This window comes from Triticum aestivum, chromosome 5A, assembly GCF_018294505.1.
Source record: "Triticum aestivum cultivar Chinese Spring chromosome 5A, IWGSC CS RefSeq v2.1, whole genome shotgun sequence".
Taxonomy (NCBI): Eukaryota; Viridiplantae; Streptophyta; class Magnoliopsida; order Poales; family Poaceae; genus Triticum; species Triticum aestivum.
The window spans coordinates 682,692,930-682,705,287 of record NC_057806.1 but is presented as its reverse complement, the minus strand read 5'-3'; positions in this window follow the sequence as shown (position 1 = coordinate 682,705,287).

Genomic DNA, 12,358 nt, shown 5'->3' with positions numbered 1-12,358 from the left:
TTGCATAGTCAACTACAAAAATGCGGGATCCTGACGATTGCTAAATGCTTGTTTCGTCGTTCTATACTGGCGTACTTGCTCTTCTTGACTTGAGATTTCAGAGTTCAGACTGAGAAAGTATATATGTGCTATTATAACAACTGCTTTACAAAGCCCTTCAAGCACCGAAAGTGGCATAGTTTTGTTGGGGATACCGGCGTACAAGGAAGAAACATAGTTTTGCTCGGTGTTTCCAACATAGAACAGCCTGGAGATATAAGCAAAAGAGGACATATATGCAGTGTAAAATCGCTAAAAAGTTGAGAGTTGGTGGGTGAAACTAGCACGAACAAATATGAAATTGAGAAAGACCTGCATGAAGAAAATAAATAGGACAGTATCAAATTTGATATTCTAGGATGGTGGGAGGTTAATGCTTCTAGATTTGCAATATTGGCAAGATTGGCTCGTGATGTGTTGGCAAACCCCGTATCAATGGTTGCATCAGAGTTGGCATTTAGCATGTATGGGCCAAGATCGGCCAAGACATTTTACTCATATCAATATTGAAGAGGATATGGAGATATTAGCAATCTTGCAAAAAGGAACATGTTTTTTTTGTAATTTCCTTTTACTGTATTTGCATTTGTTACTCTGTGTGCTTATTACATATTTATTTCAGTTTATTTCAGAACTAATTGAAGAATTTGATGGTGGAAATTCATCCAATTCAAAGGTATCACAAACTAGCAGCGAGCCATCTCCATCTTCTGCTAAAGTTTTGGGTTAGTTACATCCTCCCTAGTCAATATTTTTATGTGGTACTAAGTGGTGAGAAAAGTTGAGTGTTGTTGATGCCTGTTGGTGATGTACTGATTGTTATCAATTTGTCATGTACCCATGATGTGGACACTTTTGTGTTTCTCTTACTTAGTGCTACGTGGAGCTATGAAGGGTTGTTGTTTTGCCATTTGTCGCTTGGTGTTGCTTACTTGCTTGGCTCGCTTGCTTGCTGCTGCTTGCTGTGTGTTTGGGGCTTGCTGCTGTATTGAACACTTGAACTTGCTTATTTGGTATTTTGGTCCCTCGAGAGCTTAAGAGATGAGGTGCATGTCAGCATGTGTGTGCGATGCTATGATTTTGTGAGGAAGCACAGTAGGTTTTCCGACTGCATGTATTTATATTTTCTAAAGTATGTACAAGAAGGTTTCCCTACTGCATGCATTTAGACTTCTCAGAGCAGAAAAGGTAGAAAGACTGGTACAAGGCCGAAGGCTCCCTACTGTATAATCGTATAAAGGCTTGAAACCATGATTGAAGGCCTAAATGAGACTTTGTCTTTGCTCTGTGAACCAACAGAGACATCTCCTGCTTGAAGTTGGCCCTGCATGCATTCCTGATTATCCAAATTGAAAACCCTGTATTTGTTCAGGCAGCAAGTCCTTCCAAAGCCACCTAATTGGCACGTCTCCCAAAGCCACCTAATTGCTGCAATGACAAGTGATCGGCCCAAAAGTAATTTGTATGCAGTGGAAACCTGAAACTTTTTATCCTTTTATTCTTTGACATGTGTAAAGCTGCTGCCTTTTGACCATGAGGTCACGGGTTCGACTCTGGGAAATAGCCCCTTGCAAAAACGTAGGGAAACTGCGTACAAAAGATTCAAAGTGGTCGGACCCTTCTCTGTAGCCTGGGCAAGCGGGTGCCCTTTTATTCTTCGCTATGTCTGGTATGGACTCTGAAGTACAGTCTTCGTCTTCGCGTCGTGGTAGGAATGGACGCGTTCCCCTCATTTTTCTACCTTCAACTGATTACTTATTCGCCATTTTGACTCGTTGAACGCACTTAGTAGTAGTTCGCTGGGGGAAGGTAGCTAGGTAGCTAAGCTGGGTGCCTCGGTGAGATTAACTTGCATGTATAAGTACTACTCACTCAAGGGGCTGGCGGTCATCAGTGAGACAGTCATCTATCAGCTAACAAAGGTGCCCTTTGCATAGCTAGCTAGTGAGAATCAATGGCGGCATATTTGCGCTCCCAGCTGGTGCTACTCAGGTCGCCAGGGCAGCGACATCTGTTGAGCTATCGCTCATCGTCATCCTCCGCTGCACCAAGCACTATTACGCCTCCACCTGCTCCTGCAGGTATGCACATCTTCTTCTTGCTATATATGGATCATATCCCTGCACTGACATGCTTCATCCGTGACCTAGGAGGACGTACCAGTTCCAAAGGCTCGCCTAAATACTGGATTTATGGACCTCCCGGCTTAGCATCGTCTATGCTATCCTTGATGGTGCTACTCACCCCCTCATCCTCCGATGTGCCAGCAGCTGATGGTGCTGTTATCACTGGGCACGTGCCTTATGAACCCCCTTTGCAAAATGCAACATAGCTGTGAGGTCATGATACAGTGACCTATAATGGAAGTCACGTATTACTATTGTCATATTGATTTTTCTTTTGACACGGCATGTCATATAGGTAATTCTACGTGTGTCTACGCGTCTTTTTTTTGGCTATATGCATCCTTGTTATGTAGAGGCCGTACGATGTATGTTCGTTATAATTGTATCGCTTGATGCGACATTTTAAGTTAATGAAAATGGCATTTATCATAAAAGTATACTGCTCCAATCAACTTGATCAAGAACTGTGCATGTTCAAATTTTTATTTTGAACGGGAGAGGCCACGTGATTGAACTTTGGTGATTTGCAGTTATAGGTCATATCAAACCTGTACCCAATGCTTATTGGAGGCGATTTTAATATTCTTAGGTACTAGGAAGAAAAAAAAATATTACCGTTTCGACACACATTAGCCTTTCCTATTCAATGTTGTGATTGACAGTTTGCATCTTCGGAAGGCTTGTATGTTCGGGCGCCAGTTCACTTGGGCTAATTATAACCGTTCTTTGCCGATGTACGAGAAGCTCGATAGGGTACTTATGGATACCGAATGGGAGCCTAAATTTACTATGTTAACCGTGCGAGCCCTAGAGCGAATCGAGGTATTATTGGATCATGCGCCAATCACTCTTGATTCTTATTCTTCGAGCCATTATACCCGTCGCCTGTTGAAATTTGAATTGGCATGGCTGCATTGGGAAGGTTCTGTAGACATAATCAAGAACGTTTGGTAGAGGCCCACCATCGGTCGCATATCGATTCAGAGATGAAATTATAAATTAAAGGCCATGAGACAACACCTCTCTGGATGGGCGAAACCACCGTGTTATAAATAAATAAATAAAGCAGTGCCTCTATACCATCATTGATGACCTTGACAAAATTGGAGAGACTCACACTTATCTCTACAAGAGATTGAATTGAAAAATCAATCTAATGAGAAGGTTGCAAGTCTTTTGCGAGAGAAGGTGATCAAGTACTACCAAAGGTCCAAAGTTGACTTCATCCTAATGGGAGATAGTAATATAAGATACTTCTAATTGGTCACCAATGATCGACATACGAAGAATATAGTCTCCAACAGGATGAGGGGCAGATCAGAGGTCAGGAGGAGCTCAAAACGGTGTAGTAATCCTGCATGAGACCGTCCACGAGATGCATCGACAAAACATGAGTAGAGTGGTATCTAAAATTGACTTTTGAAAAAGCCTATGACAAGGTCAAGTGGTCTTTTCTCTAACAGGCCCTAAGGATGAAAGGCTTCTCTCATAAATGGCGCCAGTGGATCCAAGATTTTGGAACTGGTGGTAGTGTGGCCATCAAAGTCAATGATGATGTAGACCATTACTTCCAGACAAAAAAAGGACTACGGCAAGGTGACCCCATGTCCGTCCTTAATGTTATTTAACATTGTTGCTCACATGCTAGCTATTCTGATTGAACACACCCACTGGGACAACTAGATTGCAGGATTAGTGCCACAACTTGTGGATGGTGGTCTCTCTATTTTGCAATATGTTGATGACACAATTCTTTTTATGGAACATGACCTAGAAAAGGCTCGAAACCTAAAACTCTTGCTTTTGGCGTTTGAGAAAATGTCAGATGTCAAAATTTTCCATAAAAGCGAATTGTTCTACTTCGGAGAAGCCGTTGAGGCAGCAGCAGAATATGCTCACCTGTTTGGTTGCGCACATGGCCAATTACCGATTAAATACCTGGGAATACCAGTTCATTATCGGTGTCTCGGCATTGCAAAGTGGAAGCATGCAGAGGAGTGTCTAGAGAAATGGTTGAGCAGTTGAAAGGAAAACTGCTCTCAGTTGGATGAAGGCTGGTTTTAATTAACTCCGTCCTCATAAATATGGTTCTCTATCTGCATTCTTTCTTCCAACATTCAAAAGGGGTCCTGCAAAGACAAGGCATTTAGATCCAGATTCTTTTGGTAAGGAGACGGTGAAAAGACAATGAAGCGTAATTTGTAGGCAGAAAGACCAAGGTGGCCTTGGAACTGATGACCTGCAGGTAAGAATGAGGCCCTGCTCAATAAATGATTGTTCAAAACTTCTTACTGAAGATGATGTTTGACGAACAATAATGCGCAACAAGTATCTAGTCCAAAAGGCGGTGTCTCTAGCATATTAAAAAATCTAGCGACTCGCAATTTTGGGTCGGCCTAACGGTGGCAAAGAAATATTTCTTTCGCTTTGGGTCTTTCGTGATCAATGACGGGTTGGAGATTTGTTTCTGGGAAGACATTTGGCTAGGAAATGCCAGTCTCACATAACAATATCCAGCCTTATATAACATTGCCCGTGATAAGAATAATACTATTGCGCACGGCTTAGCTCATCCCCGCCGAATATTTTGTTCATGCGGGATTTGATTGGCCCCTGACTTGTGTCATGACATAATCTTTATCCCGGCTAGATTCGATTAACCTGACACAAAGTTGGGATGTGTTTCGCTAGAACCTTATTACCTTAGAGTTTTTCACAGTAGACTCTATGTATCGTGCGCTCACCCATTCTGAGATAGCAGTGAGTAATAACAAAAAAAATAGAAATCCAAGATTCCACTAAAAGTTATAATTTTAATGTGGTATGTTGTAGGGGAGTTGTGTTAACCAAAGACAATATCGCGCAACGCAACTGGACAAGGAGTAACAAGTGTTGTTTTTATACTCATGATGAGACAATCAAACACATCTTTTCTCAATACAAGTTTACACGTTCTACGTGGTCAATCATCTAGATAGTGTAAAATTTGTATCGGCACACAAGTGTTATCAATACTTTTTTACATTGATCGGATGGTATTCCAAATAGGCTCAAACAATAATAGGATTGGAGTGTATGCCTTACTTTGGTTTGCATATGTAGAAATGATTTGGTTTTTAGCGAAATTTTTTTTTGCTCTGCAAGTTATTTTTCCGGTGTACGCACTCACTATGTACGTGGTCTATTCTACAAAGACGCATTGTTCAAGGCGGTGTGTACGTGATTGGAGTAGGTGGCTACGGAGGTTTGTTCCCAACATGGGTGGCAGCATAACCTACGGATCGATCGATCCGCCACCTCCTTGGACATAAGTGCAGTGTCGGACTCTATTATTGCCGATTTGTCGTTTTTATTTGGCTATGTACATTCTAATTATGCAGAGACCAGTGTTACTCACAATGCTTTGTATCTGTTTGATGCTACATTTAAAAAAAATAAAATCGCCCTTTATTGAGAAAAGAAACTGTAGCTCGTGCATGTCATTTGTAGATCTGCCCAAGTGAAAAGAGGATCAATTATCTGTGTTGATTTTTTGAACCTGAGTCTATGCCCACCTGATTTAGCATCAAAAGAAAGTAAAATATGTCAAAATTTTCTGAAACCCTTTCGCAACTAATGCGATCTAGTGTTTCACGACAAAATGACTTATGTTGACTTCTTAAAAAAAAATTGCTGCCATGAAAAACTGTGAATAGTAATTTTAATGTAGTATCATTTTTGGCTCAAAATACCACAAAACTCATTTTCCCCTCAAACTTTACACATTAGTATAACACTAGACCATGTTTGTTGAAAAAAAGTTCCAGAGATATTTAACCTCAATTCACAAGAGAGCACGCACATCTGCGCATCAAAATATTATAGTGTGAATATCCATTACAAAGAACAAAAATAATCTCACTGCAACAGAATCGAACAATATTGATGGGAAAAATCTATCAACCATAACTGGATTTTCACCTGTGGGCGTTGATGATCTTTACTACACAAACCACCTATATGCCCGTCGATGTGGAATTTGGCAAGCTCTGTGTGGACCCATTGATTATATTTGCGAGATTGATGTGACACAAACATGATTTAACCAAGTTCGGGCTACCCAGATGAAGTAAGAGTATCTATATTCGGACCCCTACTTTTTTCCTAAACGTCCGAAACGGATGTCCTGTTAGTGCCTGGTCAAAAAAAAAGTGATCCGATCGGTTCCTCACTTTATTCTTAAATGTTCGGACTGACCGAAGTATATCAAAACCATCTCAAAAGTCAAACCGGAGGACGGGAGGACAGTATGAGGGGCTCCGGTTATGCCCGGGCAGCCCACTGCATGCCCACACAGTCCAATTTGCAGCGACCTAGTCCTTCTTCCTCTCCCGTCTCTCTGTCGCCCATTCACTGCCCGGGTGCGTCCGTCGATGTTTGAGGGACCAAATTAGCTAGGTCCGGCTGTAGATGTTCTAACAATCCTATGTTGTGCCTTCTCTCTCCATCCTCTCTCGGAGGAGCAAGGGTGATCCAATCATAGGATCTCAAAGCCTACAACCTCCCACCATCCTCCATTCAGGGGCTTAGTGAACAATGTGAGCGATGACGTTGTGAACTGGCAAATATCTGGTTATTCCAAACGCAACAGTTCTGGTCGGTTCAGATCTCCCATGAGATGAGGAATAGGGGACCCGTCTTCGACGCCATGAGATCCCACAATGCACACACAGATATCGGTGCAAATCGATTCAGTGGAAAGGCATGGCATCGTGGCTAGTTGACGATCGCCTCCTAGATGATATGGGCGATAGGAGATTGGATGAAGAGATGTGTAGAGGTTTCAAGCCCCTTATGTTTCGGAGAGGGCTAAAATAGCAATTCAGCATCCACACCACGTGAGTCGATCCACATATTGTAAGTGGAGCGCGTCATGTAGATGCCAAAGGCACCGGGTATCCAAAGGATCTTGCCGCTATAAAAGGAGGCTTACAAGGTCAACACAGATTTCCCACATGTATGTGCAGGTCCAAGGACTATACCATGGTCCCAAACACTTCATGTCATATCTTCTCATACAATTTTATATTTTGAACCATGTGTTGTGTAGAAATTAAGCTATAATATGCCCCTCTCTCCCTCTCCCCCCCCCCCCCCCCCTCACCCTTCCTCCCTCCATCCATCCCTCTCCCTCTCCCTCTCATGTGGATAATAAAGTTGAACATGGATACACGATCAAAGTAATAAACGTAGGTTTCCACCTAGGTTTTGGTATTACATAGAGATGGATAGGGGATGGTAATGACGATGGTTGATGTCGAAGTCTCCTTGATTGAAATGATGGCGTGGCAGAACCCTTCTATCGATTCCCCTTCCAGTTCCCTTTCGGGGGCTAGGGTTCTTTGTTCTAGCGAAGTTTCTTGGGTCTCTGTAACTCTGCTTCACGATCCGAAGACATTGGGATGAAATAGTCAACATGTGGGAGGCAACGCCACCTGGTACGAGCAGGCACACTCCTACCAGGCGTCATCTTCCCTCCCGAAGATTGCCGTGTGGCTAGGTTTTGCTCCTTTATTATCGCTCCTTGTATGGTAGGTTCCCATCACATTAATTAATGTGATTTTCACCCATAATCTTGTATTTCGTATTTAATGCCCCAGATTTCCTGCCGATCAATATTTTGGTTAAATCAAAAGAAACTGTAAAATTTTGACAAAACCTACTACTACGGCACAAAACTGAAAGTAGAATGTGATGCAAATTTGGACTCGTCAGAGACCACCTTCACTTCCATATCTTTGTACCGCCTACAACTTCCCCATCTCGCTTTCCGACGTGCTTCACAAAATGGGACAGTATGTCTCGAGAAGCCACTACTTGTTATCAGATACAGGTGAGGGACGATCATGTTTATGGGAGCACATTCAAGGGACCGTTAGGTTCTTCTCCGACGATCATGCATACAACTACTTCCTCAACAACGACTAATTAGTCCATGACATGTCGACACGAACGATGCTACCACCACAAACACATCTTCTTCCCATGCATTGTATGTGTCTATCCCAATTGTGTTTTTTTCTTTGCGAAGAAGATCCAAATCTATTTTAAAAATACATCAAAAGTACATGGCACCTCAAACATAAAAAAAATACATCAAGGTCTCTAGACCAATGAACGACCGCTACCGTCACTAGAACGAGCCGCCGGCACGCCGCTGTGGTTGCTCCCTTATCGGAGCCAACTTGACCTTGTCGGTGACAGCTAGGAAATCTTTGGGCACATGTCCCTAAGGACCAGCGTCTTGGAGCCACATCTGTCATTGTTGAACCCTTGAAATTTAAATAGATCTGAAGCAACTGACACCAAATCTCATCTTTGCACACACACGACGACAAACCCTAACCACGCCGCCCCAAGGAGACGGCGGGAATCTACGCCGGAGCTCCGTCGACTAGTTGGACGAAGTCCAGGAGGATCGGAGCCCGAAAACAAACTCGAAGAAGAAACCTTCTGCTGCTAGCCGCCAGAGCGGTAGGCAGAGGGGAGGCAAATCCATGGGCCCACCATGAAATCTGAAGGGGTTGCCCTAGCCACCGAGGTGTAGGGGAGAAATAGCTTGGATATCCCTATCATGGTTTTAAATAGCACGCTATAGCATTTACAAAAGTCCTTGCGCTAAGAGACATTGGTCCAAACAAATGAACAAACTTTTTAAATAGCCAATTATAGCGTTTAAAAGAGGTTCGTCGCTAAGAGGTTTAGCATGCTATTTAAAACTATGATCCCTACTGTTATGGGCATGCTATTTCTATCTTATCTACCAGATTTTACTTCTAATTTGATCAGTTCTTTGTTTCATTTAATTGTCATGCCTATTATGATTATCATGCTTTATTTATCATATTTCTGAATTAATTATACAGAGAATAATCTTTTATTTAACACTTGAGTTAATTAAGTTCCAACGACATTTGAGACTGACCAATATCCGTCCTAATCTGCACGGTCACCCCAGTGGGGGGTGGGGACTGCCACCAGCTCCACATTTTTCGTCTGGGGGCAGTTTTCCTTTTCTTCTTTGATGACGGGTGTGTGGTCTGGACTCTGAAGTGCAGTCTTCGTCTTCGCGTGGTGGTAGGAACGGACGCGTTCCCCCCTCTTTTTTCTGTCTTCAACTGATTATTTACTCTACTCGTCATTTTGACTCGTTGAACGCCGGTGGTAGTAGTTCACTGGGGAAAGGTAGGTAGCTAAGCTGGGTGCCACGGTGAGATTAATTTGCATGTATAAGTACCCACCCAAGGGGCTTGTTTGGAGGCAGTCATCAGTGAGCTAGACAGTCATCGACTAGCTAGCTGCCCTTTGTATTGAGAATCAATGGCGGCATCTATGCGCTCTCAGCTGGTGCTACTCAGGTCACAAGGGAAGCGACTGCTGAGCTATCGCTCATCGTCATCCTCCGCTGCGCCTCCACCCCCTCCTGCAGGTATGCACTCAAACTCAATTACGCACATCTTGTTCTTGCTATGGATCACATCCCCGCACTAACATGCTTCATCCGTGACCTAGCTAGGAGGACCTACCAGTTCCAAAAGCTCGCCCAAGTATTGGATTTATGGACCTCTCGGCTTAGCATCTATGCTATCCTTGACGATGCTACTCACCCCCTCATCCTCCGATGCGGCAGCAAATGATGGTGCTGTTATCACTGGGCACGTACCTTATGAACCCCCTTCTCAAAATACAGCATAGCTGTGAGATCATGATACAGTGACCTAGAATGGAGGTCACGTACTTCTGTATCACTATTCTCAGATTGATTTTTCTTTTGACACAACATGTCATATAGGTAATTCTTCGTGTGTCTGCGTGTTCTGTTTTGGCTATATGCATCCTCGTTATGTAGAGGCCGGACGATATATACTATTTATAATTGTATCGCTTGATGTGCGACATTAAGCCAAGAAAAATGACATTTATCATAAAAGTATACTGCTCCAATCAAATTGATCAAGAACTGTGCACGTTCAAATTTTTATTTCGAATGGGAGGTCCACGTGATTGAACTTTGCTGATTCGCATCGTGTATGTTTGTTGTTTGTTATAGGTCATATCAAACCGGTAGCTCATATATGTTTTTTTTTGCAAACCCGCCCAAGTTAAAAGAGGATCTATTATCTGTGTCGATTTTTGAAACCTGGGTCTACGCCCACCTGATTTAGCATCAAAGAAAGTAAAATATGTCAAAAACTTTTCACACTTTTTTGTAATAAATGCGGTCTAGTGTTATACTCATGTTTCAAGTTTCACGTCAAAATGACTTCTGTTGACTTCTTGGAAAAATTAACAAAATTGCTACCATGAAAAACATGAATAGTAACAAAATACCGACGTGAAATACACAAGAAATAAAAGATGTGAGCCACAACGCGGAGAACAAGCCCACCACCTCCTACTGACCAGCAGGGTCCACGCGCCCATCAAAGCCCCGACGCACGAGAGCGCTTGATTTCATGGGAGCTTAGTATATCTAACGATGCTAGCCATTATCTACAATATGAAGATGGGGCGGTCTCCATCTAGTGGCTTGATATAGAAGCGGGCAGCCGCACGCCGCGTCGCCCAATCCGTCACGCCAGCCGCCAAGTTGCTTCGCTGCCACATCGCTCGATCTGCTGCGTGCCTGAGCTGCTGCTACTACCGCGCGATCCATCCGAGCCGCGCGTGCCCGAGTTGCTGCTGCCGCCGCGCGATCCACCCCGAGCCACCGCGCGAGTCTCCGCCGTCGGACCAACGATGGCGCCAACCGGCCTGTCTGTCGCTGCCTCTGCAGTCTCGCCGCCGGCACCCTCTGGCGCAGCCCCATCGCCGTACGGGGCGGTCGCCACGTACGGCACGTCCGTCGTCGCCCCACCGCCGGTGCCCTTTGACGCGGCCCTTTGTTAGAGTTGTGTCGAATATTATTGTACAAGTTAGGTTACAGTTGGACTTGGAGTCGTACGGTGTGTAGACAGGGTAGGAGTTGTGTCCTAATAGAACACTTGTATCATAGGCCTCTCATATATATCGGAGGTAGACACACGATGTAACCTATGCCAACATAATAGCACGGGCACGCGGGGGAGCCGGCGGCGTGTGCCGGTGCCCGGGCGGCCAGGGTGAGGTATTGTGACGGTGTCATGGGGAGGAGCACCCGTAGTCATGCCCCGGGGATGTAGCCATGATCGGTGAACCTCGTTAACAAATCTCGGTGTCGTGCTTGTGTGATTGCTTGGTCCTCGGTAGATCGACGGAGCGCCTCGGATTTATTCTAACAAGTGGTATCATGAGCAAGGTTCGATGTTCGAGATTGCGGGATCTTTGATCTAGAGGAAGCGACGAAGACCGACGGATGGTCACGGTGAACGTGCGGGTTCGCACGATTTCAGGAGGACCTCGGCAACGTTTGGAGATCGTCAGGTGAAAAGCAATTAGGACGCACGAGGCGGATGCGTTTGTCAGGCGGCGATTGCAGCGGCAGCATGCTAGATGCGGATCTCGGCGGAATCGTGCTGAAGCTGAACTTCTCGGCATCTCGTTGTTGGCGAGATGCGATCGTTGGCTGGCGGCACGTGCGGACTCGCTTGCCAGGGTGTGTACGACGAACGCTCGATGCCCAAGCATGCGGCAAGGCCGCGGTTCAGGTGCGGGCGTGACGGACGCACTGAAGGACGTGAGGCCTAGTCGCGGGCAGGCGGGCGTGGCATGAGGCACGATGGCCTATGGCTGCGAGGCCCAGGCTGGGCTGTTTGGGAGCCGCGTGATGCAAGACACCGCGTGGAAAGCCGGTTGCGAGCAAATTGGTCTGACAGGAGCAATGGCGTGAGATTTGTTGCTGGAAAAAGGTGCAGTTCTTGTGCGTGCATGGAGGAGCTATTAGTGGACCAAGACAAGAGAAGGGAATTGTGCAGAGGGATCACTTGGTCAGGTTTGCATGAAAATTTCTCTTGTGGGTCATGCTTGCTAACAGTGCTTGGTGCGTGTACGTTAAGGACGGCAGCACGCGCATAAGGCTTGGAGGAGCCTGGAGTGCGCCGTGGCAGGATCATGCAAACACAGGGCGTCAAGTAATGCACGGAGATATGCGGGCGGACACGACGCAGGGTGGAGCATGGTTGCAGTCAGATAATTTTGGCTGGGTCGGACTGGACAGTCTGGCGGATCGACATGGA